Here is a 27,378-nt window from a genome sequence, read left to right as displayed (position 1 = left end):
TGTAGCCAGGCTCCTGCTAATCTTTCAGGCTGAGTCTAGACTGGCAAGATTTTGCGCAAATACTTTTAACGGAAAAGTTTTTCCGTTAAAAGTATTTCCGCAAGAGAGCGTCTACACTGGGGCGGATGCTTTTGCTTCCATGCCAGTGTAGACTCTCTCTTGTGCAAGAAAGCCCTGTTGGCCATTTTAGCCATCGGGCTTTCTTGTGCAAGAAATTAACCTTGCTGTCTACACTGGCCCTCTTGCGCAAGAATACTTGTGCAAGAGGGATTATCCCTGAACAGGAGCATCAGAGTATTTGCACAAGAACCACTGATTTTGTACAGTACAAGGTCAGTGTTTTTGCGCAAATACTCATGGCCAGTGTAGACAGGCGGCAAGATTTTGCGCAAAAGTGGGCACTTTTGCACAAAATCTTGCCAGTCTAGATGCAGCCTCAATGTTTATCCTCATAACACCCCTGTGAAAGTAGCAAAGAGCTATTATTCCCATTTTATACATTGGCAACTGAGGCAGAGAGAGAGAGAGAGACTAAGGCCTGAATGCCCAAAAGGAGGCAAGCATTGTCATGCTCAGAATCACAGTGTCTAACTTCTAGGCTCCTGGAAAAATCACTGTGATACACAAGGCTTGAATTAGGTGCCTACGTTCCTATACAGTGTACAGAGAGAGATCATACATTGATTCACAAGGCACAGTATGCTAGGCAAGGAATCACTTCATTTAGTTAGTGGGAGATGCCAATTAGAGGGACATGCGCTAAACCTCACTCCAGTACTGATATCTGCTTAGCAAGAAATGTTGGGAATCCTTCATTCTCTCCAGTGGGAGCAGTTATTCACAGTGTATTCATTTACACTGTGAATAAAAAATGAAATAGTCAATGGATCAGGGGGACTTGATTCTGGGTCTCATAGCTCTTGCTTTTGCTCTGGCACAAATGACTCCCAAGAGAAAAGAGACTAAGGCTACGTCTACACTCCCTCTTTTTTGCGGAAGAGGCAATGCAAATGAAACTCTCATTAGCAACTTCTCACACTTCATTTGCATATTATCTTCAGATGCTTTTTGTGGAAAAGGTTTTTGCACAAAAAAAGCAGTGTAGACATGTCCGTTTTGTGCAAAAAAACCCTTTTGCACAAAACCTTAAAAAATGAGGTACACAGGTTCTTGTGCAAAAGGTTTCTTTTGCACAAAATGGATGCATCTACACTGCTATTTTTTGTGCAAAAACCTCTCCTGCAAAAAGCATCTGAAGAGAATATGCAAATGAAGCATGAGAAGTTGCTAATGAATGCTTCATTTGCATTGCCTCTTCCGCAAAAAAGAGGCAGTGTAGACATAGCCTAAGAGAGGTCAGTGCACTCACTCAAAATGAGGAAGACCCAGGATCCAGCCCCCTGCTCCAACATGCTAATTATTTTTCACAGCACAAGTCATGGCATGTATTTTAGAGGTAGCAGATCCCTGTTCAACTCTCTTCTCACCAGCAAACAGAGGGATGAGGGACTTGACTGGGGTTTCCTACAGAGACACGTGAGTGCCCTAACCACTGGGCAAAAAGTTATGAGTGAAGACGTCCTCCTTCCCAAGCTTCCTGGGCTCTTTTGTGTGAATTTGCCTAAGGGGCTAAATCCAGTGGGTAAGTGAGATGTCTGAATGACTGTCTTCCCCTGGTCTGTGAACTGCTGTAGGACTAAGGCAGGTACCTATGAGAAGACAGGAGTGTGAATGCCCACAGGCAGAGGCATAGAATCATAGAATACTAGGACTGGAAGGGACCTCGAGAGGTCATCGAGTCCAGTCCCCTGCCCCCATGGCAGGACCAAATACTGTCTAGACCATCCCTGATAGACATTTATCTAACCTACTCTTAAATATCTCCACAGATGGAGATTCCACAACCTCCCAACTGGGCAATTTATTCCAGTGTTTGACCACCCTGACAGTTAGGAACTTTTTCCTAATGTCCAACCTAAACCTCCCTTACTGCAGTTTAAGCCCATTGCTTCTTGCTCTATCCTCAGAGGCCAAGATGAACAAGTTTTCTCCCTCCTCCTTATGACACCCTTTTAGATACCTGAAAATGGCTATCATGCCCCCCCCCCCCCCAGTCTTCTCTTTTCTAAACTAAACAAACCCAATTCTTTCAGCCTTCCCTCATAGGTCATGTTCTCTAGACCTTTAATCATTCTCGTTGCTCTTCTCTGGACCCTCTCCAATTTCTCCACATCTTTCTTGAAATGCGGTGCCCAGAACTGGACACAATATTCCAACTGAGGCCTAACCAGCGCAGAGTAGAGCAGAAGAATGACTTCTCATGTCTTGCTCACAACACACCTGTTAATGCATCTCAGAATCATGTTTGCTTTTTTTGCAACAGCATCACACTGCTGACTCATATTCAGCTTGTGGTCCACTATAACCCCTAGATCCCTTTCTGCCGTACTCCTTCCCAGACAGTCGCTTCCCATTCTGTATGTGTGAAATTGATTGTTCCTTCCTAAGTGGAGCACTTTACAATTGTCTTTATTAAACTTCATCCTGTTTACCTCAGACCATTTCTCCAATTTGTCCAGATCATTTTGAATTATGACCCTATCCTCCAGAGCAGTTGCAACCCCTCCCAGCTTGGTATCATCTGCAAACTTAATAAGCATACTTTCTATGCCAATATCTAAATAGTTGATGAAGATATTGAACGACCGGTCCCAAAACAGACCCCTGCAGAACTCCACTTGTTATATCTTTCCAGCAGGCTTGTGAACCATTAATAACTACTCTCTGAGTGCGGTTATCCAGCCAGTCATGCACCCACCTTATAGTAGCCCCATCTAAGTTGTATTTGCCTAGTTTATTGATGAGAATATATCATGTGAGACCGTATCAAATGCCTTACTAAAGTCTAGGTATACCACATCCACCACTTCTCCCTTATCCACAAGACTCGTTATCCTATCAAAGAAAGCTATCAGATTGGTTTGACATGATTTATTCTTTACAAATCCATGCTGGCTGTTCCCTATCACCTTGCCATAGGTGATAAGTGCCTAGAGAACTTTTAATGCAAAAAAACAGTTGTGGAGTAAGTTAAGGAACCCATAAGATTTCAGCAGGAGTTTGTGCATCAATTAGTCCCAAAACTAAAACTCAGGCATCTAACTCCTTTTCTGCATTCAGTGACTTATCCACATTCACACAGAGTATTTTTAGCATACATGAATTGAGCGTGTGTATCCATGTCCCAAGAGCATCCTAGCCATTGGCCCATCCTCTCTCTCTTATAGCATGCACATTAACTTAATTTTAAGCTTATAAAATACTCCTATTTGAAGTAACTGAAAATATACAAGTAATTAAGGACCTGGATGAATCCAGGTCTACAGTACAGTGTTTCTCCTCATGCTCTAGCAGGCTACACTTTCTGCCCACAGTAAAACCTGTCTTTATTCACAGCATGTGCCTATTTATGTAATGTGGTTTACCATCCTGTTACTCTGCATTACTGTTAGAAAAAACACAGGAGTCCCATTTGGGGATTTTTCTCTCCAATCATCTGTCAGTCATACTAAGCCTGAGGCATGTTGCTGAACCCTCACAACTAAATCATATTCATTGTGAGGTAAAAAAGGAAAGAGTTGACTCTTTGTCCAAGTACACTGACAAGCATACATTCTCACTGACTTTTCAGCTCAAATGTCCATGTTTTCTTCAAATGTGTTCCTCAGAGGAAGCTTGGTCATTTCCTTGAGGAGATCAAAAAACAAGCCTCACAGGTGGCTAACAAAAACCTTGCAGGATTGTATGTTAAACCAGGTCTGTGGAGTTAGGAAGAAAACTATAGATGAGGATTTCAAATGAGTATCTGCAATACAAACATTTGAAAATAACAATACTACAAATTCTATCTTGTGCCAAGAATACAGACTGAAGCTGAGAGATTAGAAGCCTGAATGTGTGGCTAAAAATATCAGTACAGCTGGGAGGGTATTAAAGTTCATTATGCTTCTTTTGAAACAGATGGAGCATAAGCAGTATTGGAACTATTTATTTATTTATTTTTTTGAAAAATACTAAGCTATGCAACTCTAAATTAAAGACTAGGCACAACAACTCATTCAATATTTGTTTATTTCAGGAACCAAACATATTTGGATAGACAAGTATAGAAAAAATGTGAAGCCATTTATTTAGGAACTTATCTTTGCTCTTATGAATAGTCCCAGTGCTGAATCCACAAAGAGTACTTTCAATGTTGCAGTGCCTAACTTTAGGCATTGTAACTTATGTTAAGTAGAAATGAGGTTTTGACCTAAATGTAAAGGTATATGGGAAAAGGAGGTTCCTTATGTAATGTAACCCTTCTGCCAGGTAGGGCCAGCAGCAGCCAGGGCAGAGTTAAATATCTAGGGATTGCTTTCCATCCATCCAACACAGAACTGGCTCAAGCCCCCACCCAGTAACCTGGGAAATTCACACACCACCCCTGGGTGCCTCTGAGAGGCAATGCTTCCCCACTCACAAGCACAGAGTCTGAGTGTAGAAATGAAACCTTTAATAAAAGGGGAGGGAAGTAGTGTGGCATTCATTTGGGAAAACACCACAAACAGAGGCTTTAGAAGGGTAGCTAAGTTAGTCTGTAACTGGAAAAACTTAAAAAACAACAAATAGCCTAGCAGCACCTTAAAAAGTAACAAAACATGGAGATGGTATCACGTGCTTTCATGGGCACAACCCACTTCTTCAGACGAATGGCATTTTAAAAGTCCAGATCCAAGAAGAAATAGGGGAGGGGAGGAGGAAGGAAGGGGGGAAAATGTGAATTAACGTGTTCGAGTTACAAGAAGATGATAAGAGCAATTTGCACCTTCTCTAAGTACCCATTGTTTAGTTGGTTAAGTCATTAGGATGTGGAAGGTAATGTGCTAGGGACATTGGCTGGCTAGCACACTACCACTTTCCCCCTTTTCTCCCTGCCCCTTCCCTATTTATTCTTGGATCTGGACTTTGAATACTCCAGTCATCTAAAGAAGTGGGTTATGCCCACGAAAGCTTTAGAAATGGACAGGAAGAATGTTGGGAACATCTATGTAGTGACTGACTGGCTCTTGCACAAAAGGGGGTTTTTGTGCAAAAAGGGGCCATCTACACAGCGCTTTTTTGCGCAAAAACCTCTTGTGCAAAACGGATCCAAGGAGGAAATACAAATGAGAGCATGACATATGTAAATGAGCACTCCATTTGCATTTCCTCTTGTGGAAGAGGCTTGTAGTATAGACGTAGCGTAAGAGAAAAGCTGCAGGATGCCTATTGCTTGGCCACAGCTGCTGCCTGCAAGAATTCGGATTATAACCAACACTGATATGATGCAAGAGTGCATCTGCAAGAGCCAGGGATAGAGTTATGCTGTGAAATTTGGATGTTGCTAGCAAGCACAAGATTGCTGACAGATGAAAAGAAATACCTTACCTGGTGGTGGAAAAGCTTAGAGATCTGCCAGCCTACAAGATTAAACCTGAGACGGAGTCAGGACAAATGAAGACAGTGCATCAAAACCCTCTACTGCCTGTGGGAGAATTGGTAGGTACTCCTTATGAAATAGACCATGACATGGGACCTGGGTGAAAAGGGAGTTCTGGGCCAAATCCATCACCCAACACATGCAGTGGGCCCTTTGCCACTCCCTTTACCTAGCATGTCACATAAAAGTCATATGTGGGTGCTGCAGCTTAGCAGACCTAGGATGGAAGTTTCCATCCCTGCTGTACCCAGCTTAGCATAGCTTGGGACGCTCAAGCCCAGACAGCAGCTAGGCTTTATCAGCTCTAACCCATGCCTTGAGCTGGGAAACTACTGAGCAGTAAACAAGTTTGACCATGGTCTCAGCCCATAAGAGTGATAAGAATGGCATTGAGCCAGATATGTGCACACCCGGTAAACAACTGGGCTGTGTCTACACTGGCCCCTTGTTCGGAAGAGGCATGCTAATTTCTAACTTTGGAATAGGGAAATCCGCGGGGGATTTAAACATGTCCGCCGCTTTTTTTCCGGCTTGGGGAAAAGCCGGAAAAGAGCGTCCAGACTGGTGCGATCCTCCGGAATAAAGCCCTTTTCCGGAGGATCTCTTATAAGATCTTATGAATAGATTTCCCTATTCCAAAGTTAGAAATTAGCATGCCTCTTCCGAAGAAGGGGCAAGAGTAAACGTAGCCCTGTAGTATAACTAGTGTAGGGAATCTCGTGTCCAGTGAGTTCCACCAGAGACCTGAACCTTGGAAGGTGCCCTGGGTCCCCCAGCTGGAGCCATGTCCACTGCAGCCTGGTGCGAGGTGACTGGAACGGGACTCCCTGCAGACCTGAAGAGGTGTAAGCATTTCCAAGTGCCTGTTGCTCACTTATATGCATTGCTTTGCCTATGCTAATTATTTGGATTAGTTTGTAGTAGCTGTGTATTTGGTAGTATTAAGCCTGTTATGGTAGTGATGTAGTGAGATTTGTATTTTGTAGTAGTTGTGTAACCATTTGGCAGCATTAAGCCTGTACTTGTAGTGAGATTAATAAAAGCAACTATCTATCCCTAATCGACTCTACCTTGAAGTGAATCCACAACCCTTTTGGGCCCTGGCCCTGTGACTTCACACAGAATATCTGAAAATAAATCTGAAAAGGAAGATGCTCCCGTGGAGTATCCTAGAATGGAGACCAGATTTTGAACTCCATCAGCTAAGTATGGGGAGAGCTCCATTTCTTCAGCTCTAAATCCTATGGCAGAAGTATTTAAACCCATGGAAGGCAATCCTCTGTCCACAACAAGACCAACCTGGGATGATGAACTTGCCCCACTAATGTTCCCAGACCTTCTGGAAGACAAACTGACCTGTGAAGATGCATCTAGGTTGGTGGACAGAGGGGATGTTCAAGTGGGAGGTGTCCCTGGTGCCTTGGACATCCCAGCATTTCAGCAAGAGATGCAAGGGCCTGTGACTGTAGAGAAGGTACCTTCAAGAGAACCCTCATCACTCACTACAAGTCCCAACAGCTCCTGCTGTGCCCATAGGCATGATAGGATTATAAGGTCAGTAAACAGGCTAACTTACAATGCACCGGGAGTGGCTAGTGAGGACATGATACACACACATAGTAGGTTTCCTCAGATCCTTTGAGGAGAACTCGTGCAGTTGGTATAATCAGGAAAGTTTCCCTCTTCTGTGCCAGGTTAAGCACAGACTTTCTTCTTTTGTATTTCCCCAATAATTACAGACATTGCAATTAGTATTAACACAATTTGTGACCCAACACCAGCCAAGTTGATAACAATGAGCAAAACACCATTATAACAGCCAAATATCCAACACATCCAAGTGAAGCAGGGGCAAACTGTATTTACATAAACAAATCCAGGATTTCTTTCCCATTCCAGCTGGCGGTAATGGAAGCATTGATCCAGACCCTGCTTACAGTAAGAAAAGTTAGAAATAAGCTGGAGAAAGTAAGATGGGAAAACTGAAGTTAGCAAAGACATGACTCAAGATTATGCTGTGGCTATGTTTTGGATTTAGCTGTTTTTTAAAAAGTAGACCATTTTAAGAATTGTGAATGCTTTATTAAAAGTGATATCTAGACGGATAGTATTAGAAGGACATGTATTACAAAGATGCTGATGCTAATTTAAATAAAGTGTTAATATAAAAAATCATCAAGAAGATAGTAGAAATGTGAAGATGATAATTAGTGTACTAACTAACATTAAAAATACTAATAACTATAAAAATAGTTTCAGAGGGATAGCAGAGTTAGTTAGAGGAAAAACTTAAAAAATAACAAATAGTTTAGTAGCACTTTAAAGACTAACAAAATATGTTAAAAAAAAAGAAGAACTCCAATTAATATCAACGGGATACCAAGAGATTCAAGGATAATCAGGCAGATCAGCCATTGTTACACTATTGCATCTTTGAGTTTATGTATAATTGTAGAATTGTATGAGTGGTAACTACATGCCTGTTTGCTTAACTCATCATTTTTCTTTTGAATAAAGCTTGGTTTTTATCATTGAACGTGTCATCCACTGTTCATTTCCTAAAACATTTTCTGTAACTGATGTAGAGGCTTGAACCTGAAAGCTAAACTGGGTTTTATTGCTCCTTTATCTTTAACTACTTAATATTAATTGGGAACATCTCAATATGAAGTTTTAAAAGGTTGTAGTGCCCAGCCACCAAGCCTACTCTACAGCCCCCAATTTTCTATTCAATGAATGGGATGAGTTAAGCTTCAGAAGGAGAGAGATTTATAAAAGCCAGCACGAGAAGCTGCTTAAACTAGCCAATAGAAAATGCTAAGGGTGGGACTTAGGTCTTTCCCTTCATAGGTAGTTAGGCGCCTCTCTCCACTTGGGATGCACAGCTATGTATCCTCTGCGGGAATTAGGTGCCTGCACCAGGGCAGTCATTTCTCACAAAAGATGCTGACTCTGCTGCCTCACACTTTACAGCCTATGGAGCCCAGTTGTTGCAGAACTCACCCACCATGGGGAAGACCCTTGTTTAAATCCCCCCGTTACATGATTCAAGAGAGGAATTTGAAACTTGCTCTCCTATATCCCACCTGAGTGCCCCAACCATGCGTTACAGGAGATTTTAGGGTAAAGGAAGGGTCCTCAATCTATCAACTTTGTACAGCTACTTAAATATTCTCTGGCATAGGGATAGGCTGGATCTGTGTCTCCTAAGAAAACGTATTAACCACAACACTATAGAACCATTCCCATTCTGTCACTGACTCCATGACTATTTCTGTATTTCATTGAAATTGGAACCACTTCCACAGGAGACCATAAGAACAGTTTACCAGAGACAATGACATAGCTCAGGGCACTCACCAAGGACTGGGAGGCCCTGGGTTCAAAGCTCTGCTTTGAATTAGGCCAAAGGAGGATTATGAACATAGATTTCTAACATCCTAGGAGAGATTTCTCTTCAGGAGGGTAAAGGAGCTGTCCTATTACAATTGTTTTGTGCAGGGTCCTGCCTGGTAGGTGCTCTTTGAGAGCATAAACCAGATTAGGCCCTGCAGGCAAGGTAGGTTGGAAAGACCTAGTTTCAGTAACCTCCTTGGGTTAGGCATAGATGAGGTACTGGGAGTCAGGACTGAGGTGCTTTGCACATGTCCACCAGCAGTTACCACTCATACAATTCTACAATTATACATAAACTCAAAGATGCAATAGTGTAACAATGGCTGATCTGCCTGATTATCCTTGAATCTCTTGGTATCCCGTTGATATTAATTGGAGTTCTTCTTTTTTTTAACATATTTTGTTAGTCTTTAAAGTGCTACTAAACTATTTGTTATTTTTTAAGTTTTTCCTCTAACTAACTCTGCTATGGCTATATGCCTATAGGGTTAGGTAACAACTGGTCAAAATTTTGGACTTAGAGGTCCACAGTGGCAGTTGGGTCCATAAATCCCAAGACCTTAATTACTCAGTAGCTCTCTTGAAACATTAACAAATATCTTTCATTTTTCCTTTATGAAATGTTTCCCTGACTCAGAACTTCCCTATCAGCCTTGCAGGGTGATTTAGGGTTTGATCATGAAGGATATTTTGATTAAATTTGGAAAGAGAAACTAAATGTTAGTTTGGCAGAATATCAGGAAAAACTTTCTAATAATGAAATTTTTGACTGCAAAACAGTCTCTCATGGGAAATTGTAGGAACAAGCAGTAGGCAGAATAAAACACTGATACATGTGGGGAACATTTGGAGCTGTGGAATAAACAATGCAATGTTTTTTCCCCATGTTGATGATGCAGTGATTACAATTCCAAATCTGGCTACGACCCAGTGACACATAAGTATGTGACCCCCAAAGGGACTGTAACAGGCATCATGAGAAACCCAGCTACAGAAAAATGAACAGAATGTTTTTGTCTTGAAGCCATGAGAAAAAGTTCTTAAAGCTAGAGCTGGCAAATCTAGCTAAGGCAGGGGTGGTCAAGAGGCAGCTAGTGGGCTGAATCCAGCCCTCTAAGCTGTCAGATCTGGCCCACAGCCACCTTGCTGGTGTACCTTATTACAGAGCAGGGGCAGTGGCTTTAAACAGCAGGCTACTAATTGCTCTGCAAGCTGGGCAGGGAGGAGAAAGTTTTATGCACTATCCCCGGCCCATAGCAAAATCTCCAAGCTCCCATTGGCCAGTTTCTGGATAATAGGAGCTGAGAAATTTTGCTGAAGTCAGGGGAAACAAATGAAACTTCCTCACTCCCTCCCTCTCTCTCCCCTCCCTCCCAGTGCTGGAGCAGAGGCACATGGAGCAGCCCAAAAGTAGAGTCTGTAGACCTGCTGGCTGGGAGCAATTAAGGTAAGCACCTCCCAGCCCATTCGTCTCTCTCCTGCCAACTATCTGCCCCAGGCCACTACCCAAACCCTTTGTATCCCCTCTCCTCATCTCTTTCAGGTCACAACTCCCTCCCAGCCCCTGCACCCCCTCCTGCACCCCTCCCCAGGTCAGAATCCTTTCCTGCACACATACCCCTTCCTGACCCTGCATCCCATTCCCCTGCCCCACGTCACAATCCAAACCCTCTGCAGCCCCTTTTCCCAGGTCACAACTCCCTCCCAGACCCTGTACACCCTCGTACATCCCTCCGCCAAACCAGAATTCTCTCCTGCACACATAACCCCTCCTGAACCCTGCACCCCAAGCCCCTGCCCCAGATTATAACCCCCTTCACCCAAACTCCCTCCTGCACCCCAGTCCTCTATCCCAAGCTCCCTTTTATGCCCTACCCACTGTCCCAGAACCCATGCCACCTCCACAGAAGTGCAGCCCTTGACCACTTACCAAAATCTTGGAGTGGCCTCCCCATTAAAAATTATTGCCCACCCCTGAGCTAAGGGCAACACTGGGGAGTGTGGAGTCCTCTCTGTGTTCCCTGGAGTGGGTACAGAACTCAGGGATTTTTCAGACGATCATTACAGATTAAACTAACCACATTTTCTTCCTACTTGCACTACTAGAATGAGCTCACTGAGCTCCAAATCTTGCTCCTACAGCCAGGCTGAGCAACTCCATGACTGCGCATTAGTGGGACAGATAGAAGAACTGCAGCCTGACTAATCTCCCCCTCACCAGGCTAACGACTAAATAGTCTCTTCCCATTTTCATCCTCTCCCCTTCAGCCTTGTGAGACATAAAAGCTGCATAATGGCATTTTCTCCATTCTGCCTCCAAAGAAATACTGAACAGAGAACCACTTGGAAAAGGTTCAGAAAAGGGCAACAAAAATTATTAGGAGTTTGGAACGGGTCCCATATGAAGAGAGATTAAAAGACTTGAACTTTTCAGGTTAGAAAAGAGGAGACTAGGTGGGGAATATGATAGAGGTCTATAAAATCATGACTCGTGTAGAAATATTGAATAAGGGAAAGGTTTCCATAGTGTAAGAACTAGGGGTCACCAAATGAAATTAATAGGTAGCAAGTTTAAAACAAACAAAAGGAAGTTTTTCTTCACACAGTGCACAGTCAACCTGTGGAACTCCTTGCCAGAGGATGTATTGAAGACTAGAACTTTAACAGGGCTCAAAAAAGAGCTAGATAAATTCATGGCGTATAGGTCTCTCAATGGCTATTTAGCCAGGATGGATAGGAATGGTGACCCTAGCCTCTGTCTGGACATGGATGATAGGAGATGGATCATGGGAGGATTACCTGTTGTGTTCATTCCCTCTGGGGCATCTGGTATTGACCACTGTCAGCAGACAGGATACTGAGCTAGATGGACCTTTGGTCTGATCCAGTATGGCTATTCTTATGTTCTCCAGGAATATGGTTTATCTACTATATATTTTAGAGTTTATCTGTCTGTCTGTTTGTTCAAGAACTCCTCCTAAATGGAGCTAGGATTGCCAAATTCAGTAGGCAGCTTCATCTTATCACAACTTAAAGCAATGTAAGGATTTGACTGTGCCAGGAAAATGATATATGCCTGAACTAGGATTTCATCTCATAAACCATACAGAAAATAAAATCACCAGGCTGGTGAAAGGAGGTGTCTGGGGTTGCAACCCCACTTTCCAGGACTGCTCTAGGCCTGAGCCTCCAGCTCCCAGGTGCCCTTTAGGGAGTGCGGGCAAGGGCTGAATCCCCCCAGGGGACATTGTTGGCTGTTCCCCTTCATCAGGGAGGGAGTGGAAAGTGCTTAGTTTGTTTCATTCCTCACTCTGGCTGAGGAGTGCAGGGAGCAAACAATCTGTGTACTTTTCTCTAGCTCCCTGACAGGGACAGGAAGGGGAAGATCAAGCAGCCCTGATACAAATCTCGGGGGGAGGGGAAGAGGCTTCTCCCCATCCACACACATCCACCCACATCCCTACACGTACACAGAGTGCACTTCCTGGAGTCCTTCCTTACCCCCAACCCTGACTCCACATCCCAAACCCCCTGCCCTGGCCCCTCCTAAAGGACCCGAGTAAATATGCTAATAGCTATATAAAGAACAGGCTTCTCTTGCATGGGTTCCTAGCACTTAGCCCCAGCCAGCTTCCATGGAGCAGGATTGCCATCTCACGGGACTACAGATGTGAACACAATTTGGGCAATAGCACAACATGGGGGATGAATAGAAGGTGATTTGCTCTACCAAACACACACAATTTGGGTGTGATTTACCCAACTCATTTACTGATTGTTCAAAAGGGTCAGAAAGATCCTACACAACAGTCAAATCAACCTTTGCCATTACTGGTGACATTCAATGTTACAGTTAAAGCAACAGCCTAACTGAGAAGTGCCAGACTGAAACACCCACCCAATTTGATGCGTTTCTCACCACTTGAGCTATGATCAAAGGCTATGTTTACACTACAGGGTTTTGCGCAAAAACCTGTGGAGCATCCACACCTCAAGTGTGTTTTTGCGCAAGAAAATCTACAGTCAATTGACAGAACAGAGGGCTTTCTGTGGTGTAGGTATACCTCCTTCTATGAGGCATAACTCCTTTTTGTGCAAGAATTCTTGCACAAAAAGGTGTGTATGGATAGGCAACAGGGGTTTCTTGTGCAAAAAGAGCCTATCACAAAAAGCACAGGTGATCTGATGGCCGTTCTGTGAATGGCAATCAGAACTTTCCTGTGCAAGAGTATCCATGCAGTGTGGATGCTCTCTTGCACAAAAACACATCGCTTTTGCAATGTGCTTTTGAGGTGTGGACACACTTTTGCGCAAGAAGTTTTTGTGGAAGATCTCTCCCACAAAAAACTTCTTGCACAAAAACCCTGGACTACATCTACACTGGCAAGATTTTGCGCAAATACTTTTAACGCAAGAGTTTTTGCATTAAAGTATTTGCGCAAGAGAGCGTCTACACTGGGATGTGCTTTTGCACAAGAGATGTGCTTTTGTGCAAGAGCATCTGTGCCAGTGTAGACGCTCTCTTGCGTAAGAAAGCTCCAATGGTCATTTTAGCCATCGGGCTTTCTTGCGCAAGAAATTCATATTGCCTGTCTACACTGGCCCCTTGCGCAAGAACAGTTGCGCAAGAGGGCTTTTTCCTGAGCGGGAGCATCATAGTTCTTGCGCAAGAAACACTGATTTCACACATTAGAACGTCAGTGTTCTTGCACAAGAACTCCCCACCAGTGTAGAAAGGCATGCGCAAAAGCAGCTGCTTTTGCGCAAAATCATGCCAATGTAGACATAGCCCTTCAGTGTAGACAAAGCCAAATAGTTGGTAACTGATTAAACTATATTAGAAAGATAATTCTTCCATTTCAAGGTGTTTAGGTCATCATAGCTACAGTACATTCAAGACACAACTTTTCATTAAGGTATTTGGCCTGCAGATATGCCTCTTGCTTAGTGACTTCATCCATTATTAGTCTCCAAAGAAGAATAAAAGTGAAATTAGCTGATTTTCTCTCAACTTAATCCTGTAACACTCCATTAAAACAGAAATCCTTTATTAGTTTTTTTAAGCTTTGCCTCTAGTTATAGAAACATGTGAGATATTCCAGCCAGTCAGTTGGCAAATCAACAAGCCAATATTGATTGTAGTTAAATATAACTCTTTTTGCTACCCAGTAGGTTGTCACATGCATTTTTACCCTCAAAGTACATGGCTGTTAATAAGTGTAGCCACTCCTGTCTTAGGGTATGTCTACACAGCAGACATTGCACAAAGACGTTATTCCGAAATAACATAGTCTGTGACTATACTACAAGCAGTTATTTTGACATAATGTTGAAATAATGGCAAACTGGAGGACTTCTTACTCTGACTCCTGTAACCCTCATTTTACGAGGAGTAAGGGAAGTTGGGAGAACAGTGCTCTACCTTGAAATAACTGGTGTGTAGACACACCAAAAGCTGAAATAAGCGATTTCAACTTAAGCTACGCAACTGATGTAGTTCAAGTTGCGTAGCTTATTTCGGCTTTAGGCCTGCTGTGTAGACGTGCCTGTACTGTTTTCTGTTCACTGAACCATAGCTATCATTCCAGCTCTGATAAGTGCTTGAAGTATTTTGCTTACAGACTCACTTATTCCATGAACACAACTATTAGTGAGTTGTATCTGAAATATGGATTGGATGACTCATTTGTTTTTGCATTTGTCAGGAACAGTGGCATGAACAGCGGTTATGAAACTTCAGCATTCTGATAAACACCTTACTCCTTCTAGGGATAAATAATCATTTATGAATTTGGGCAAATAATCTGATCTGTGGGATACTTGTGATTCAACAAAGGCAATGCAGCACCCTGGATTTAAAATAAATAATTCATAACCAGAACAACAAAAAATGTTAGAAAAAAAACCTAAAGAAAATACACATGTTCCTAAAGAACAACATAAAATTGCAGATAAAAGGAAAAGGAAATTTACATACCACTAGAGCAGGTCAGAAATTTCATAAATGTTGTCACTAAAATGTCAATCTTTTAAAAAAAAATAAAAAGAAAGAATTTGTGACAAAAGCATTTCAATTTTAGGGATCTTTCCATTATTTGAAGTTTAATGGTTTTTTTAAAATTACGCTTTGGTTGTTCTTCAGATGTTTTTCTTCATTTTGTTTTTTTGCATCACCAGCTTTGACTGCTCAGTTGAGTCACATGATATCAATATATTGTTTTGGGAAATGAAGAAAATGAAGAAAGAAACACTAATGAAAACATATGATTTTGCTAAAATTTCCACAGGTCATTTTTGTTTGTTTGTTTGTTTGCTTGTTTGTTTTTCTGTTTGTATTAGTACTCAAGCTACATTAATTAGCACTGACAGAATCCTCCAAACATACTGGGTGAGTTCCTGACCCAAGTGAAGTCAGAAACATGTTAATGTATCCCAGAAACATTTTAAAGGCAACATACCATGGAGTAATGGTCACTTCAGTGCATACACTCAAGCATGATAAATTGAACTTCTAAGAGGCCTGGAAAATATTTTTTCTCCAGCTGCTTAAACTTCAATACATTTCAAAGAAGCAGAGTAAGTGTCGAGACAATATATTCTGAAACTTCCAGTTACTTCCATTCTCCATTCTGCTGCTGTTCAGCATGGTAATTAAACATGTGACCAGCCCCACTGAATCAATAGAACTGGTGTCATTTCTTGTATTGCCACATGCCCCAATCCGGGTATGTCTACACTGCACCCTAGTTCAAACTAGGGATGCAAATGCAGGCATTCGAAATAGTCAATGAAGTGGGAATTTAAATATCCCGCGCCTCATTAGAATGATCTCACCGGTGCGCTAGTTCGAATCACAGCTGATTTGAACCAGGAAGTGCGTGCCGGGACGCGTTAGTTCGAACCAAACCCCTTGGTTCGAACTAACGTTACTCTTCATTTTTTGAGGAGGTTTTGTTTGAACTAATGCGCCCCGGTGTGCACTTCATGGTTCAAATCAGCTGTGATTCGAACTAGTGCGCCTGCGAGATCATGCTAATGATGCATGGGATATTTAAATCCCCGCTTCATTGACTATTTCGAATGCCTGCATTTGCATCCCTAGTTCGAACTAGGGTGCAAGTGTAGACATACCCTCAGAGAACAGGACCACATTGTGCTAAACCCAGTACAAACACAGAATCAAAAGATGGTCTTGCCCCAATCTAAGGGCTATAGTCCATAATCTACCATATATTTTAGAGAGTTTGTGGTCTGTGTGTCCGTCCAGCCATCTGTGAGTCCATTCATTCAAGAACTCCTCCAAAACGGTAAGAGCTAGGACCACCAAATTTGTTATGCAGCCTCCACTTATCATAACTTAAAGGAGGGGACAATGGGATGTGCTCAGAATGCAATTGTTTCACATCAAATAGAAAGGGAAGGGTGTGATACGAGGGAAAGTTATACTCAAAAAAGACCATAGGGGAAGCAAGCAGCCAGGTTTAGAGAGCAGCCATGGGCTTTCAGCATGGTCCCTGCAACCCTGGCCTGCCCCGGGGAGCCTCCACCACCCTGGGGTACCACTGGGCCACCACGGTGCATGCCACAAACTGCCCCAAGCTACCCCCAGGGAGCAGCCACTGACTGGAGCCCAGAGCCCCCACCACCCTGGACCAGCCCTGATGAGAAGCCTTTTAGTCTAAATAGAACATGAATAGATGGATACAGACAGACAATGAGAGAGTAATGAAACAATATCAGTCAGCTTATCAACCATGTTATCAGTGAACCAGCAGTCTAGTCATCTGCTTAAAGTTAGGCACATGCTTAAATACCTTGCTGAACTGGAACCATGTAGATTTATCTTCCCAGAGCTATCAGTAGAATATGGCACTTCCTGATTCCGGTGTTTAAATCACAAGATAACATCTCTCCTAAGGAAAAAATGAATAATCTATCGGTAAATTCTTACTTTATTTAGTAGTTTGTGTGCTTCCTCAAATATCATTGAATACAAAATTGCCATGTGCTTTTTACACAGACAGAAGAATTTACTGCATCTTGTTTGTTAGATGAGCAAAAAGCCTGGAACAGACATGGCACAAGCAGCCATCTCTCTTGCACTGCTTCTCTGACTGCTCTCTTTCCCAGAAGTTTATTTGTAGCATCTGCTACTGCTTCTAGAATAATTTGTTTGTTCTGTCACTTGGTGCTGCCTCTGCTAAATTAAGACTATTTTGCAGGTTCCATGTCAATGCTGTATGAATTGATTCTCATTTCCCCAGGCTTTGTTTCCCTCACTTATTCTGGGAGTAATTCATATAATGGCTGCACCATAGGCGTGCCCAATGGAATATACACAAGTAAAATAACCTTGTGCCAGCTTTTGAAAAGTGATCACCAGAGGCACCCCTAGCCCTGGTCTACACAAAGGCATTATTTCAAAATACCCTCCATAGGCTGAATTTATAAGAGAAGCATCAACACGACCAAGCCCATTATTTTGAAATAAAGGGCGGCTTATTTCAAAATCTGTACTCCTGCTTTTCTTGGGGGAATAATGCTAATTTCCAAGTAGTTATTTCAAAATAGTGTTAGTGCCACTATTTTGAAATAACTCCGCCCCAGAGTAATTCAGACTATCTACTCTCCAGTGCTTCCTGGGGCTCTAAGTCGAGGTAGCACATCCACATTAACAGAGCCTGGCTCAGACTAATTTTGAGGCTTCCCTGTAGTGGGGACATGCTATTTCAATTCTGTAAAATCGGGAGTTATTAAGTCAATTTTAGTTATTTTGAAATAGTGTCCTAGTGTAGACATGGCCTAGGAGGTGTGGGCCTAGAGCAACACCCCTTGTGCCTCAGGCATGGAGCCCATGGCAACCCCCTAGCCACAGACCCTCAGCCTGCCCCTGCTCCACATCTTCTCTTAAGCCCCATGCCTGTGGTGGGAGTGACTCTTGCTGTCATCCTGTGCCACACACCTCAGAAATCCTCCTGGCTGTCCTGTGCCCCATCAATAGCATGGTTGAAGTGGCCACTGCAGGGTTGCCCAAGGCACGGTGCCTGGGGCTACCACCCCACCCAGTGGGCCATTAAAAAGTCCAGTTGGTGGTGCAGTGAGGATAAGGCAGGCAAGATCCTAGGTGGAGACGCAGTCAGGGAAGCTCCACACACTGCCACTGTCCCCAGTACTGGTTCCACAGCTCTTACTGTGGGGGAACCTTCAAAGGGAAGGGCTCACAGCAGAAAGCAACTTGCTAAGCAGGGGCTCATCTTTCAGAGCTCTATAAGAGTAAGAGGAGATGAAGAAAGGTGATTCTGGTCAGGAGTCTTCATACCCTCTCTGCCTCGACTGGTTTGATCTATTCTCCTCAGGTGTGAATTTCCCAGGTTACTAGGTGGGGGCTCGAGCCATTTCTCTGTCAGATGGATGGAAAGAAACCCCTAGATGTTGAACCTGGCCCTGGCTGCTTCTGGCTTCACCTGTCAGTTGGGTTATATTAGTTACTGTGGTGCAAACTAGAACTGTGCTGGGATCAGAGGGGGGAGGTTACAGACTTAAAAGGAAGCAAAAGAGCGGGGAGTGTAATGCGGCTCCATTCCTTAATATTCTGATTAACCCAATGACAAGGAGTCCTATGGCACCTTAGCCCTGGTCTCCACCTAAATCAAACATTAAAAAGGTCATAGAGCAGTTTTTAAACTAAGAGATGGGAGAAAGCCGAGTGGTACGGAGGAGCATGTGGATCAGATGGAGACTTCTCTTAGAGGAGAGTCCATTCATGGAGATTATCTAGGTTTTAGTCAGAAAGAGAGGAGGGGAGATGATCAAGTATGGGCCAGATCAGACAAGAAACAATCATATATACAAAAATCTAATACATCAGGGAATGGCAGACAAATAAACAATGGCAATTTTTTAAAGTGCTTCTACACAAATACTAGAAGTCTAAATAATAAGATGAGTGAACTAGAGTACCTCGTATTAAAGGAGGAGATTGACATAATAGGCATCACAGAAACCTGGTGGAATGAGGACAATCAGTGGGACACAAGCATACCAGAATATAAAATATATCAGAAGGACAGAATAGGTCGTGCGGGTGGCAGAGTGGTACTATATGTGAAAGATAATGTAGAATCAAATGAAGTAAAAATCTTAAATGAATCAACATTTTCCATAGAATCACTATGGATAGTAGTTCCATGCTCTAATAAGAATATAGCAGTAGGGATATATTATCGACCACCTGACCAGGACAGTGATAGTGATGTTGAAATGCTAAGGGAGATTAGAGAGGCTATCAAAATAAAAAACTAAATAATAATAGAGGATTTCAATTATCCCCATATTGACTGGGTACGTGTCACCTCAGGCTGAGATGCAGAGATAAAATTTCTTGATGCCTTAAATGACTGCTTCTTGGAGCAGCTGGTACAGGAACCCACAAGGGGAGAGGCAATTTTCAATTTAGTACTGAGTGGAGCGCAGGATCAGGTCCAGGAGGTAACTATTATAGGACCGCTTGGGAATAGTGACCATAATATAACATTTAACATTCCTGTGGTGGGAAGAACGCCTCAGCAGTCCAACACTCTGGCATTTAATTTCAAAAAGGGGAATTACGCAAAAATGAGGGGGTTAGTTAAACAGAAATTAAAAGGTACCGTGTACAACTAATCAGAGTGAAATCCCTGCAAGCTGCATGGAAACTTTTCAAAGACACCATAATAGAGGCCCAACTTAAATGTATACCCCAAATAAAAAACATAGCAAGAGACCTAAAAAAGAGCCATCATGGCTTAACAACCATGTAAAAGAAGCAGTGAGAGATAAAAAGGCATCTTTTAACAAGTGAAAGTTCAATCCTAGTGAGGTTAATAGAAAGGAACATAAACACTGCCAAATTAAGGTGTAAAAATGTAATAAGAATAGCCAAAAAAGATTTTGAGGGACAGCTAGCCAAAAACTCAAAAAGTAATAGCAAAATGTTTTTTAAGTACGTTAGAAGCAGGAAGCCTGCTAAAAAATCAGTGGGTCCCCTGGACAATCAAGATGCAAAAGGAGCAATCAAGGACGATAAAGCCATTGTGGAAAGACTAAATGATTTCTTTGCTTCAGTCTTCATGGCTGAGGATGTTAGGGAGATTCCCAAACCTGCATTGTGCTTTGTGGGTGATGAATCTGAGGAACTGTCCCAGATTGAAGTGTCATTAGAGGAGGTTTTGGAACAATTGAAAAACTTAACAGTAACAAATCACCGAGACCGGATGGCATTCAGCCAAGAGTTCTGAAAGAATTCAAATGTGAAATTGCAGAACTATTAACTGTGGTTTGTAACTTATCCTTTAAATCAGCTTTTTTACCCAAGAACTGGAAGACAGCTAACATAACACCAATATTTAAAAAGGACTCTAGAGGCGACCCTGGCAATTACAGACTGATAAGTCTAACATCAGTACAGGGCAAATTAGTTGAAACAATAGTAAAGAATAAAATTGTCAGACATGTAGAAAAATATAATTTGTTGGATAAAAGTCAACATGGTTTCTGTAAAGGAAAATTTCTGTAAAGGGAAATTTACTATTAGAGTACTTTGAAGGGGTTAACAAACATGTGGACAAGGGGGATCCAGTAGCTATAGAGTACTTACATTTCCAGAAATTCTTTGACAAGGTCCCTCACCAAAAGCTCTTACATAAATTAAGTTGTCATGGGATAAGAGAGAAGATCCTTTCATGGATTGAGAACTGGTTAAAAGATGGGAAACAAAGGATAGGAATAAATGGTAAATTTTCAGAATGGAGAGGTGTAACTAGCGGTGTCCCCCAGGGGTCAGTCCTAGGACCAATTCTATTCAACTTATTCATAAATGATCAAGAGAAAGGGGTAAGCAGTGAGGTGCCATATTTGTGGAAGATACTAAACTGTTCAAGATAGTCAAGACCAAAGCAGACTGTGAAGAACTTCAAAAAGATCTCGCCAAACTGAGTGATTAGGGAAAAAAATGGCAAATGAAATTTAATGTCGATAAGTATAAAGTAATGCACATTGGAAAAAATAACCCCAACTATACATACAATATGACGGGGGCGCTAATTTAGCTACAACTAATCAGGAAAGAGATCATGGAGTTATCATGGATAGTTCTATGAAAACATCCACACAGTGTGCAGCGGCAGTCAAAAAAGCAACTAGGATGCTAGGAATCATTTAAAAAGGGATAGAAAATAAGGTGAATAATATCTTACTGCCCCTATATAAAACTATAGAACGCCTACACCTTGAATATGCATACAGATGTGGTCTCCTCACCCCAAAAAAGATATTTTGGCTTTAGAAAAGGTTCAGAAAAGAATAACTAAAATGATTAGGGGTTAGGATAGGGTCCCATATGAGGAGAGGCTAAAGAGACTAGGACTTTTCAGTTTAGAAAAGAGGAGACTAAGGGGGTGATATTATAGAAGTATATAAAATCATGAATGGTGTGGAGAGGGTGAATAAAGAAAAGTTATTTACTTGTACCCGTAATATAAGAACTAGAGAACACCAAATGAAATTAATGGGTAGCAGATTTAAAACGAATAAAAGAAAGTTCTTCTTCACACAGCGCACAGTCAGCCTGTGGAACTCCTTGCCAGAGGAGGATGTGAAGGCTAGGACTATAACAGAGTTTAAAAAAGAGCTAGATAAATTCATGGAGGTTAGGTCCATAAAAGGCAATTAACCAGGGGGTAAGGAATGGTGCCCCTGGCCTCTGTTTGTCAAAGGCTGGAGAAAGATGGCAGGAGATAATTTGGGGCACTTCTGGGGCACCTGGTACTGGCCACTGTTGGCAGACAGGATACTGGGCTAGATGGACCTTTGATCTGAGCCAGTATGGTCGTTCTTATGATCTTATGGTCTACATTAGGGAGTTATTTCAACATAATGTCCTAGTGTAGACATGCCCTTAGAGATGAATACATTTATTAGGTCATGAATTTTTGTGGGTAAAACCACTTCTTCAGATAAGTTGGAATGGAAATTACAGAATCCAGGTTATATATAACAGCAAAAGAAATCACTTGCCAATTGTAGGACCAGTGTTAATGAAGCTAATTAAGTCAGGGTGGATGTACCATATTCACAACATTTGATGTGGAGATGCAAATGTCAAAAGTGGGGAAAGAGGACCCGCTGAGTGGGTTTTAAAACAGTTGTGGGGGATCCAGTTTGGCTGCATATGGTTTCCATAGTGATTACCTAGTTAGACTGGGCTTTGATGTTACTGTAACAGCACTATGTGTCAGGTCCCAACAACAAATACCGGGACCCAAAATAGTTAGAATAATATTATGCCATATACCTGCTATGCTTCAGGAATGAAAGGTATGGGAGTTAAACGGGAAAAGGTTCAACTATAACCCAGACAGGAACATATTCCCCCACTTCAATCCTTGTCCTGCAAAGGATGGTTTCTTTATGTGCAAGAGCCAAACTAGCTGATTTAAACTGCATCTACTGACTGTTCAATCTTAATTAGGTTGATTTGGGATCTTTCGGCCCACTCCTGTTTCAGACCTTTCAGCTATAGTTCAGTTATGAGGACACCTGCTGCTTCCTGGGAGATTCAGAGCTGCAAAGGGCCTGCCACTGGTCTCCAATCAGTGTTTTTGAAAGCAATTACCACATCCCTTGACAGCCTAGGCATGGTGCTTTGCAGAACCTGAGAAACAGCCAGGATGCCTCTCATTAAACTCTGACTTACAACATAAGAAATAGGAGAACCAAGAGACATTAATAGGCAGGAAAAACTTGAAGAAAAAAAATTAAAACTAAACTGGCATTCAAAACAGAAAAAGATGTTTGTAACCTTTCCCTTAGTATCTTCCCTTAGCATTTCATTATGAACTATTATTCAAAGTGGAAACAGCCTTTCAAAAGAGTATCTGAAGAGAGCACCAGCAATCTACTATCACAGAATGAGCCAAATTCAGAAGTGGTAGGTACCTTATTTAATGGGAATTGTGTGTGGCCCTATGCCTGTGTAGAATTAGTTTAACATACACGTTGTTTGGTAGGAGGAAGGGCAGAAAAAGGTGCGAGTTATTCTAATTTACACTCATCTCTGAATTGAGCAAGGTTCATGCTTGTTGCTATATTAGCTAGGAAGAAACTACAGTAATATTTATTTCCAAGCTGGAATGTTCCATTTCAACAGATCAATTAGGTGTGCTCTCACTTTTGAAATGATATATGATTTATAAGTTACCTACCAGCCAAGATATATTATGCTGTATAAAAACACTGATTTGTTCTGTTCTCACACCTGTTCCACTCACAAAATGACATTGTAATACTGTACAAAATAACACTTAAAACTTCAAACCTGCAGTTGGATCTACACCTGCATTAATGAAGATTACTGAGAATATTTAAGAGTATTTTGTTAATAGATTACTAGCATTTATAGTACAAGAATTAACTAACATTTGTTTTCCATGCATTTGTGAAGTGCCTTTCTGTTGTAATAAGATTTCATGCAAAAACTATACTAGAACTGTACCACTAGATGGTGCTCTAATAGTGGGTATACACATGCAGTTATCATGGAATATTTGTATATGTACAGTATAGTAATAGAAGTTTGAAATAGTTTAACCCAATAGTACTGAGGAACAAGGTACTTCGACTCCAGCTTTGTAATTAACTTAGCTAGAATTGTGTATCTTGCTTCAACATCCCCTTTTAGTGTAGACCTGGTCTTAATTTGTAACATTTTGCTATTACACATAAAGCACAGACCACGTGAAGTATGATCACAAATGTCTCTGGCTCTGATATGGCACTATTTCCCTTCCTCTCATAACTGATCCCATCATAAAACCACACCACACAGCCTTAATGTCTTTGACTCTAAATGTCAGTGAGATTTGTAGAGTACTTGAGCTGAGAATAAGTGAATAAATAAAAAAATATGCCACAAGGCCACTGAATTAACCCCATGTCATAAAAGATGTTGTTGTAAAGTTTGAGGACAACATTGCTACAAATCAGTCTATTACAGCATATTCATATAGCAGAGCATGCTCTCTAAGGCTATGTCTAGACTGCAGGCTTCTTTCGAAAGAGGCTCTTTCGAAAGCATCTTTCGAAAGAGCCTCTTTCGAAAGATCGCGTCTAGACTGCAGGCGGATCTTTCGAAAGAGAAATCCGCTTTTTCAAAAGAGAGCACCCAGCGAGTCTGGATGCTCTCTTTCGAAGACGGCCTCTTTACATTGAAGAACGCCTTCCTTCGAAAGAGGAACTTTCGAAGGAAGGCGTTCTTCCTCGTGAAACGAGGTTTACCGCCATCGAAAGAAAAGCCGCGTTCTTTCAAAATAATTTCGAAAGAACGCGGCTTGAGTCTGGACGCAGGGGAAGTTTTTTCGGGAAAAGGCTACTTTTCCCGAAAAAACCCCTGAGTCTGGACACGGCCTAAGTGTGTCTACACAGCAAAGTTATTTTGGAATAACAGCTGTTATTCCAAAATAACTATGCAAGCATCTACACAGCAATTCCATTATTCTGAAATAATTTCAAAATAATGGACGGCTTATTCCGACTTCTGTAAACCTCATTCTGTGAAGAATAATGCCTATTCCGAAATAGCTATTTTGAAATAAGGCGTGTGTAGACACTACACTTCTGCTATTTCAAAATAGCCCCTCACTGGGGCCATTCAAAGTTATTCTTCCTGGGGCTCTAAGTCAAGAGAGCACGTCCACATTATGGAAGCCTGCCTTGGACTATTTTTTAGGCTTACCTGCAATGTTGACTTGCTATTTTGAAATAAGGTATTTCGGGAATAACTATTCCGGAACAGCTACTTCCAAAATAACTGTGCAGTGTAGACGTAGACTAACAGACTATTACTAGTGAAGCAGGATAAGATTTGATGCACAAGACTGCACTCAGCATGCAACTGTTGCCTTCACATCTGAGCCCATTTTAAATCAACATTGCTTGATATTCATTTAAACTGAACCTTCAGTTATAATGACCTTACACATTAAGCAGTAGGGTATATTGTCTGGCTTGTTAAAAAAGTGTGTGCTCCGTTAACTGCTAGAGGATCAGGAAGTGGTTTTCTACTGCAGTAGCAGAGTACATCAGGTTGGGGATGTGACCCTTCTCCCTCCTCCCTTGACCAGAAAGTCGGGGGATACATAGGTCCACGCTGGGGCAAAGCCCTCTTTTGCCTCAACCAGGAGGAGTAAAACCTATCCTCTCTACCATGGCAGTATGTGAAATATCAGGATTGTGCTATTTGTTCCTATCTGATAGACACCGGGAAGGATTTTTTTTCTTCGCCACCAGACTGGCCAAGGAGAAGTGGGTGGAGGGATTGTCTTCCCCACAACAGGTTCATGGGGCTTAGTTGAGTCTAACATAAAGAGGGAGTTAGTCTATGATGTTACAACCCATTGGCTACGTCTACACTGGCCCCTTTTCCGGAAGGGGCATGTAAATTTCACCTATCGTCGTAGGGAAATGCGCGGGGGATTTAAATATCCCCCGCGGCATTTAAATAAAAATGTCCGCCGCTTTTTTCCGGCTTTTAAAAAAGCCGGAAAAGAGCGTCTACACTGGCCCCGATCCTCCGGAAAAAGCGCCCTTTTCCGGAGGCTCTTATTCCTACTTCGAAGGAAAAAAGCGGCGGACATGTTTATTTAAATGCCGCGGGGGATATTTAAATCCCCCGCGCATTTCCCTACGACGATAGGTGAAATTTACATGCCCCTTCCGGAAAAGGGGCCAGTGTAGACGAGCCCATTATGTAAAGATAGGATGGATGTTCAGTGCAGCAATGCATAGGGAAGGGACATGCTGATGAGATTAAATGGATTGGTAAAGGATTTAAAAGAGGTATTCTTTAACGGAGAGGAGACAAGAGATATTGAGGGAGACAATTCCCTCTCCTTTATAGCCTCGCTTGTGGGGGGGCAAGATGGTGAAGCCCCCATAATGGATTGGCTGGGGGAATAGGATGGGTAAAAGGAAGTGTTGGCAGAAGCCACCCCCCACACACATACACACACAGGAATGGTTGGCTGATGCAATAGGTCAGGGGAGGTTCTGCCACAACCACTGTACCACACCTCTCACCCCCAATTCTGGGGTTTGGCAGTGACGCTTTTGCATTATTATGTCCCATACAAGTTCTGGGGCAGCTGAGGAGGTGGAATGGGCTGACTGGCTTCCTGGGTTTATCAATAAGCTCCCGGGACTTCAGAGAGATTACTGAGGACCCCAGGAAGATGAATAGCAAATACTGCCTCCACAGCCCCCCTAGAATCTACCTAGGGTATAGAAAAAGTGTCTTCAAAGAGGTGCTTTGTCCAGGGGTAGCTTGGGTCTGGGAAGGGGAAGTACATCTGCAGCTGGCCTGGGGCTCCTCTGAGCAGGTGGGGAGGTGCAGGGCTTTGGCTAGTCCATGGCGTTTCCGGCCAAGGAGAGGTGCTTGGGGCTTCTGTGGGTGGAGTGTCTTAGAGCTCTGACAGTGGGGAAGGGGTGGAACTTGGGGTCTAGCCTCCCCAAAGGTGGGGGTTCCCTCTGCTTCCCACACCCTCAGGTATATATTGAAATGATTATGGAATTACCTGCACTATACATTTATCTGCTAGGTACTCCCAGACATCTAAGAATAACGTTGCTGTGTAAGTAAATCATGTCCCCTCCCCTTCCTCCAGCATGGTCAGACAATAGCTTTTTATAACTAGAAACAGATCATCTTTAACGTGGATCTCTGGGTATTGCAGCAAGATTAAATGTGTCACAAACTCTGCATATGCACAGACATCATTTCACCCTTCGCTGAAATTAAGTCAAAATCGGCGTTAGAGTTGTTATTAGTTTGAGGGAGACAAGCAGCTGCTCTGCAGCTCCTCAAGCCACTAAACAACAGATTAATCACTGAAAGTGAGGAATTGTTTCTATATCCAATGAAATTGGGTAGGTAGAATGTTGTTACTCAAGTCAAAATATGACACCACTGAGAAACCATAGCAGCATTACAGCCAAGTGCTCAGTAAAACCTTGATATCTATCCCACAGAGTGTTGGGCTTCCAAGGAAACCCAAGGTGCAGTGAGGCAGAGGAAAGGGATAGAACAAGCGTTACAGGCAGGGATTCTCAGTCATATGCGGCTTCAGTCACACATAGCTGTACTGTCCTCTATGTGACAGGTGTGACTTGGGAATAGCACTGGGGGAAGGAGTGTGAAAATTAGTAATGGGTATTCATTTCCACAGGCTGTGTTCATCCTGGAAGACATGTAGCTGCTTAGGATGAGCAGGGCAGTAAAGGAAGATCTTTTACTCGATGGGAGGTTCTATCCAGGACCATACACAGAGATGTTCCCTCCACCCCCATCCCTGCTGCTGGCATAGTGGTAAGGGAATATCAGCCGGTGAGAACACACCATGTGTTGCTAAGCAAACAGGAAGGGAGGACTT

The 27,378-nt window shown here is 42.4% G+C and overlaps 1 long non-coding RNA gene across 2 annotated transcripts in view; it reads right to left on the bottom strand.

The window, feature by feature from the left end:
• Positions 1 to 27,378, bottom strand: part of LOC112546340 (uncharacterized) — a 160,684-nt gene that overhangs the window by 86,223 nt on the left and 47,083 nt on the right. For both annotated transcript variants that reach the window (XR_016349986.1, XR_016349992.1), the window contains exon 2: positions 16,732 to 16,830. This is a non-coding gene — a long non-coding RNA (uncharacterized LOC112546340). The remainder of the gene's footprint in view (positions 1 to 16,731; positions 16,831 to 27,378) is intronic.

Source organism: Pelodiscus sinensis, chromosome 1 (genome assembly GCF_052426305.1).
Source record: "Pelodiscus sinensis isolate ZL-2025 chromosome 1, ASM5242630v1, whole genome shotgun sequence".
In the NCBI taxonomy this organism is placed as follows: Eukaryota; Metazoa; Chordata; order Testudines; family Trionychidae; genus Pelodiscus; species Pelodiscus sinensis.
The sequence above is the reverse complement of the archived record's forward strand: the minus strand, read 5'-3'. Positions and strand labels throughout refer to the sequence as shown.